This window comes from Erinaceus europaeus, chromosome 3, assembly GCF_950295315.1.
Source record: "Erinaceus europaeus chromosome 3, mEriEur2.1, whole genome shotgun sequence".
In the NCBI taxonomy this organism is placed as follows: Eukaryota; Metazoa; Chordata; class Mammalia; order Eulipotyphla; family Erinaceidae; genus Erinaceus; species Erinaceus europaeus.
The window spans coordinates 146,666,886-146,674,784 of record NC_080164.1 but is presented as its reverse complement, the minus strand read 5'-3'; positions in this window follow the sequence as shown (position 1 = coordinate 146,674,784).

The window sequence follows — 7,899 nt, the reverse complement described above, 5'->3', positions numbered from 1 at the left end:
AACCAGCAGTGTGAGATAGAGAGAAGATAAACAAACTTGGTGTAAATCAAAGATATCAAAGAATATAAGGAAATCGTGTTTTGGGGGCTTCACTGACTGATGTCAGGGAGGTGTTTGATGGAGTATGTTCTCTTTAGTGATCAAAAGTGAGGTGGTTATGTGAACTCTGGGTGACTATGTGAACTTTGAGTGAACCTTAAAGCTGGCAGTCATGTGGCCTGCAGTTAGCGGGGAGAAACATTGAGATATCTGTGGGCTTGAGAGTCTGATAAAGGAAAACTGAGTCTGAGAGACATTTTTCCCCTTAGCTCATCTCTGTGAGAGAGACTAACAAGGGTGTGTCTTTCCCAGACCTCCATCCAGGGATGAGGGGAGTTTTCCCTAAACTCTACCACGCTTATACATAGTCCCACACCTCTTGATTGCTGGCTGTCTCTGTCTAACAAAGATAATTTAAAAATAAAGAAAAAAGGGGGTCAGGTGGTAGCACAGCGGGTTAAATGCCAGTGGCACAAAACTCAAGGACCAGCCTGAGGATCCCAGTTCGAGCCCCCAGCTCCCCACCTGCAGGGGAGTTGCTTCACAGGTGGTGAAGCAGGTCTGCAGGTGTCTATCTTTCTCTCCCCCTCTCTGTCTTCTCCTCCTCTCTCCATTTCTCTCTGTCCTATCCAACAACAACAATAATAACCACAACAGTGATAAAACAACAAGGGCAACAAAAGGGGAAAAATGGACTCCAGGAGCAGTGGATTCGTGGTGCAGGCACTGAACCCCAGCAATAAATCTGGAGGCAAAAAATTAAAAAAATAAAGAAGTTTTTCAAAGATTGAGAATTGAAAAGTCAATTTAGAAGCCATGAAGGCTTTGCAATGGTTCTTGCTGTCATTCAGTTAAGCATATATTTACACTTGAAGGAGGTCTAAGGGAAACGGGGAGAAAAGGAATTGGAAACTGGAAGTTTATACATGGAAAACAAATAAATAAGAATAAGAGAAATTGGTAATGGTAGTTGTTATTGTGAAAAATATGAGAATGCAAGTGTGTGACTTGTTTCATGAATAGCTGATGGGAATTTTCAACAATGAAGGGAAATCAGTAATGAGAGAGAGAACAAGCAGAAGTGTGGAAGGACTGTCCCTGAAATGAAACAAGGAGGCCTGTCTTACTAGTGTAGAGCTGGTTTTGGGTAGGAGCACGGTGATAGGAGGAAAGAGTCCATGGCTAAGTAAGAAGGTAAATATTGTGATAAGAATGTGTGACTTTTGTTAGCATCTTAAAGGACTTTTCAAGAACTATCAATGGTCCCAGGGAGATAACATAGTTATTATGCATTTGTGCCTACGGCTCTGAAGTCCCAGGTTCAATTTGCCCCACCATAAACTACAGCTCAGCACTGCTCTGGTAAAGCAAACAAAAAACCATATCAGAATACTTTTTCTATTACATACATAAGTAACTTTTCACTTTACTAAACATTTGAAAACTAGCCTAGCATATGTAATGCTATTGATATAAACATGAGATATAAAAATGTCTTTATTCTTCTGGGAGTATAGATTGACCATGTTCAGTGGGAAAGCATTAGAAGCCAGGCCTCCCACCTTCCACACCCTATAATAACTGTGGGTCCATACTTCCAGAAGGATAAAGAGTTGGGAAGCTATCAAGGGAGGGGATTAGATATGGAGTTCTAGGGGTGGGAATTGTGTGGAATTGTACCTCTCCTATCCTATAATCTTGTCAATAATTTCATTTTATAATTAAAACTTTTTAAAAGTCTCTTTTCTTGCAAGGATGCAATGTGTAAACAAAGTATTATCATGTGGTTAGTGTTATTGTAAGGTATACAAAAATATTTAAGGAAGGGGCTGGGTGGTGGCACACCTGGTTGAGTGCACATGTTACAGTGCACAAGGACCCAGGTGGGATGCATTGGATAGACTTTCTCGTGGTGCATCCCATGAGTACCCATTCATTGGGGAAACTGATGATCCTTCCTAGCCGACTGAATCCACATGGATCCCAGTCACTTTCAAAGCCAGCAACAAGCAGCTCCTGACAGCTTTCAACCTGACCTGTTGACTGGCTACAGAAGAAGGGCAAACGCTAGAAGAAGAAGAAAGACCCAGGTTTGAGTCCCTGGCCCTCACCTGCAGAGGGCAAACTTTTCAAGTGGTGAAGCAGAGCTGCAGGTCTCTCTCTTTGTCTCTCCCTCTCTATCTCCCCCTACCCTCTTGATTTCTGGCTGTCTCTATTCAATAAATAAAGATAATTAAAAAATGAAAAAATGCTTAAGGAATTAATACTGAGGAAAACATTAAACAGAGTTTTCATAATATATAATCATGAAGCAAGGACTAATTTATAGTGGCTTCCTATTCTTGGTTAGTAAGCTTTTAAATTTCTAGGATATAACATCATCAGAAAGTGAAAAACCATTGGCGTATTGTACCAAAGTAAAAGACTCTGGGGTGGGTGGGTGGGGGAGAATACAGGTCCATGAAGGATGATAAATGACATAGTGGGGGTTGTATTGTTAAATGGGAAACTGGGGAATGTTATGCATGTACAAACTATTGTATTTACTGTTGAATGTAAAACATTAATTCCCCAATAAAGAAATAAATTATAAAATAATAATAATAAAAGAAAGTGAAAAACCTCATGTCCTGCGTTGATAAATAAGTGAATATAGTATTTTCCCTTTGGTCAATTTAACCTTGGTACAAGGCAATTGACTTGTTTTTTTGTTTGTTTTCTTTTTTCTTTCTTATTTTCTTTCTTTATTTCCTTTTTGTTGCTTGTTGTTTTTCATTGTTGTTGTAGTTATTGATGTCGTTCATTGTTAGATAGGACAGAGAGAAATGGAGAGAGGAGGGGAAGACAGAGAGGGGGAGAGAAAGATAGACACCTGCAGACCTGCTTCACCGCCTGTGAAGCGAACCCCCTGCAGGTGGGTAGCCGGGGGCTCTAACCGGGATTCTTACATCCGTCCTTGCGCTTTCTGCCACCTGCGCTTAACCTGCTGTGCTACCGCCCAACTCCGTTTTCTTTTTTTTTAAAGTTGTTTTTTTTTAAGTTGTTTTTTTTTAAAGTTGTTTTTTTTAAGGTTCCAGATGTCATCAGGATGCCGGCCAGGCTTCCCTGGACTGAAGACCCCACCAATATGTCCTGGAGCTCCGCTTCCCCAGAGACCCACCCTACTAGGGAAAGAGAGAGGCAGACTGGGAGTATGGACCGACCAGTCAACGCCCATGTTCAGCGGGGAAGCAATTACAGAAGCCAGACCTTCTACCTTCTGCAACCCTCAATGACCCTGGGTCCATGCTCCCAGAGGGATAGAGAATGGGAAAGCTATCATGGGAGGGGTGGGATATGGAGATTGGATGGTGGGAATTGTGTAGAATTGTACCCCTACTACCCTATGGTTTTGTTAATTAATCCTTTCTTAAATAAAAGAAAAAAAAGAATTATTTATTTATTTATTGTCTCCGGGGTTATCGCTTAGTATCTGCACTACGAATCCACTGCTCCTGGAGGCCATTTCTTCCATTTTGTTGCCCTTGTTGTTATTATTGCTGTTGTTGTTGTTGGATAGGACAGAGAGAAATTGAGAGAGGAGAGGAAGACAGAGAGGGAGAGTGAAAGATAAGACACCTGTAGACCTGCTTCACCGCTTATGTAACAACCCCCCCCTCAAGGTGGGGAGCCGGGGACTCAAACCGGGATTCCCCTTTTTTTAATGACTTTTAAAAATTGTCTTTATTTATTATTTTTTAAAAATGAGAGAGAGAGACAGAGACAGAGAGAGAGAGAGGCCAGAGTATTGCACATCTCTGGCTTACGGTAGTGCTGGGGACTGGACCTGGGACTTCCGGAATCTCAGGCATGGAAGTCTTTCACACAAGGATTATGCTATCTCCCCAGCCAAATTCAAAGGTTTTTTTTTTTTTTTTTTATCTCCATGGTTATTGCTGGGGCTCAGTGCCTGCACTATAAATCAATTGCTCCTGGAGGCCATTTCCCCCATTTTGTTGCCACTGCTGTTGTTGATAGGACAGAGAGAAATCCAGAGAGGAGGTGAAGGCAGAGAGGGGGAGAGAAAGACACCTGCAGACCTGCTTCACCGCTTGTGAAGCGACCCCCCTTTAGGTGGGGAGCCGGGGGCTCGACCTGGGATCCTTGTGCTTGGTGCCAAGTGTGCTTAACCCGCAGCGGTACCGCCCGGCCCCCTAGAATTCAAATTTTTAAAGACATTTTTTACGTGATACTTTTTCTTTAGAGGAATTCATGAATAATTGCTTAAAAATTTATAACTGACTTGAAGGTTAAACATTTGATGGGAGTTATTAATAACTAATTTTTTAAAAAACTAAGAATAAAATTTGAAGGTCCACTCACATTGAAGTGATTACTATGTAATGAATTACTCTTTGTAATTCATTAAAATCAGCTCATGCAGCTGCAGTTTGCTTCCCCTAATTCATCTAGTGGCTTTTCGTGGGTTCTGTAAGTGACATTAGAGAAGGCACAGCAGATGTGCAAGATGGCTCCTGAAAGCTAAAACGGGGCAGATGGCTCTCTGGCTTGACTGACAGTGTGAGGAGCAGAGCAGTAAGGGTCGCCTCCTGGGGAGCGGTTCCCTAGCCTCCTCTGCCCGCAAATGAAAATGTCATACAAGAAAGAAAAGCAGGGAGGCTACTCAGAAAGCCCTTCTTTTCAAAATTGTATTGTGAATAGCTTCTCAGCAAAGGAAACCCTTGGAGGTGAGGGAAAATTTTTCCTCCTCTCTCCTTTGACAAATAATTACTTTTGCATAACAAGAAAGACATTTATTTTGAATATAATAATTGCTCAGGATTCTGGAAATGGACTTGAGATTAATGAAAGAACAAAGAAATGATACAGTAGGAATTTATAAGCACCAAACAGCATAGACTAGAATTGCATTATCTCATTTTTGGAAGCTCTTAAAATGAGACTTCTTGTTTTAAAGTTTAAATGAGAAGTTGGGCAAACCAGTTGATTTTGTTAAATAGGGATTTCCAGTCTAAGTTATATCACCTGTATGTATCCTCTCTTCCTGTTTTCATCCTTTCAAATCTATTTCTAGTACTTCAAATCTAAAAAAAAAAAAAAGAAAGAAAGGAAGAAAGAAAGAAAAGAAAAGAAAGAGGAAAAAGAAAGAACTCACATGTATTGAAAGTAAATTAAGTGCTTGGTGACCCAGAAAGTGATGCAGGAGTAAAGCATCACACGTGGGTGCAAGAGATTCAAGTTCAATCTTGGCACCTCACATACCAGAATGATGTTCCGGTTTTATCTTTATTGATAATAAAAATATGTACTTTTTAAAATGGATCTGGAACAACAACAAAATTGGAAAAAGATGGCTGCCAGGAGCAGTGGATTTGTGGTGCAGGCACCAAGCCCCAGGGATAACCCTGGAGGCAAAAAAAAAAAAAATCAGGAGGGGACCACGCAGTGGTATACATTTTACTATAATCAAATACTAGGGTTCAAGCCCCACATTCTCTACCTGCAGTGGTGAAGTAGTTCTGCAGACATAACTCTTTTCCCCTATTTCCTCTTCCCCTCTCAATTTCTATTAAGTAATAATAGTAATGGAGGAAATGACTGGACTCATTTTACTGAGCCCTAATGATAACCCTGGTAGCAATTAAAAATAAAATAAAATGGATCTGAAAGACAGCTCACTTTGGTAGGGTGTGGGCCTTGCCATGTGTGGAATTGGATTCCTGTCCAAGCACTATAGGGGAGTACCATGATGCTGAGGGGAAACTCTCTTTCTGTCTGTCTGAAATTAAAAGAATGAAAAAAAATCTCTCAAGAAGTAGTGAAAGCATGCATGAGGTTGGTCCTAGTGCCACAAAAATAAACAAACAATGTGACTCTGTGCTAGATCCTTTCTCATAACTTAATTAGATTTGAGGTCTCAGAGCTTAATTAAATCTTTATTAGGTTTATATTAATATAGTTTTTTTGGTTTTTTTTTTTTGCCTCCACGGTTATCACTAGGGTTCAATGCTTGCACTACAAATCCAGTGCTCCTGGAGGCCATCTTTTTTCCATTGTTGTTGCTGTTGTTGTTGGATAGGACAAAGAGAAATTGAGAGGAGGAGAAGACAGAGAGGGTGAGAAAAATACAATACACCCTGGACACCTGCAGATCTGCTTCACTACCTCTTGCAAAATGACCCCCTCCATGCAGGTGGGGAGACAGGGGCTCAAATTGGCATCCTTGTGTAGGTCCTGGCACTTTGTTTTATGTGCACCTAACCTGGTGTGCTACTGCCTGGCCCCCCTAGTTTTTTGTTTTCTATGTTAGTGAGAATAACACACACACACACACACACACACACACACACACACACACACACGACTTCCATAGTTTTTTTTTAAATTAATTTTTTCCTTTATTGCTGGGCTAGCTTCGCAGGCAGGAGAGAGACAACCAGGGACTCATGGCTGAGTGGGACTGAGTGGGACGCAGTTCAATCTTTATTGCCGGGCTAGCTTCGCAGGAGACTCTGGGACTGAGTCAGAAGGCAATTCCACTGTGTTCAAACAGAAGAGCAGCTGTATATATACTCACCAAGTAGGGTGGAAACAGGATGTGCTGTAGATAGGCTGGAGTGAAAAGAGAGTGGTGGAAATCAGGGTGTGTCTGGGAGAGGGGGCAGAGCAAAAAGAGAGTTCGAATCAGTGGGATTAAACCAATGCCCTGCAGGCAGAGCGGTTCCCAGGTAACACAGTGTTTATGTAAATAGACCACAGCGATTAAGCAGTGCAACAGAAGGGGTCTTAGATGCAGAATTTAGAAGCAGACCACCACTTTATTGGGGGTTAATGTTTTATATTTGACAGTAAATAGTTTGTACATGCATAACATTTCTCAGGGTTTCTTTCTTTCTTTTTTTTTTTTTAAAGAGTTTATTTATTCAAGAGAAAGACAGGCAGAGAGAGGAAGAACCAGATATGATTCTTTTATTCTTGGGAAGGTTTTTTTTTTTTTTGGAGGGGATAAGGTTTTTGATAACTGTTTCAATTTTGTTGCCTGTGATTGGCCTGTTCATATTTTCTAATTCCTCTTTATTTAATTTTGGAAGTTTGTAGGTATCTAGGAACATGTCCATTTCTTTCAAGTTCTAGGTTGGTGGCATATAGTTGTTCATAGAAGCCTCGCATGGTATGTTGAATTTCTGTGGTGTCTGTTGTGATACCTCTTCTCTCATTTACAATCCAATTTACTTGTGTCTTCTCTCTTTTTTGTTTTGTGAGTCTGGCTAAAGGTTTGTTAATTTTGTTTACTCTTCTGAAGAATCAACATTTACGTTCACTGATCTTTTATATGGTTTTCTTATTTTTCAATGTTATTTATTTCTGCACTAACTTTAGTTATTTCTGTTCTTCTGGTTGCTCTAGGATTCCTTTGTTCTTCTTCTTCTAGGTCTTTAAGGTTGTGCAATCAGATTGTTTATTTGAGCTTTTTCTTGTTTCCTAATGTGTGCTTATATGGCTATGAACTTCCCTCTCAGTATTGTACTGTTTTTTGTTTTTTATGTTAGTGAAAATAACACACACACACACACACACACACACACACACACACTCCTGCTCAGTTCTAGCTTATGGTGGTGCTGGGGATTGAACCTGGGGTCTCAGAGCCCCAGGCATGGAAGTCTTTTTCATTATCAGTATGCCATCTTTCCAGCTACATTAATATGGAAATATGGGTGCCATAATATGATTACTGTATTTCTTTGTTCCTTCTGTTGTAAAAGGGAAACAAAGAACACAATACACCCTGGGCAAAATACACATAGGAAGATTTGAGAAGACAGGGAGATAGTATAGTGGTTACACAAAAGACTTTCA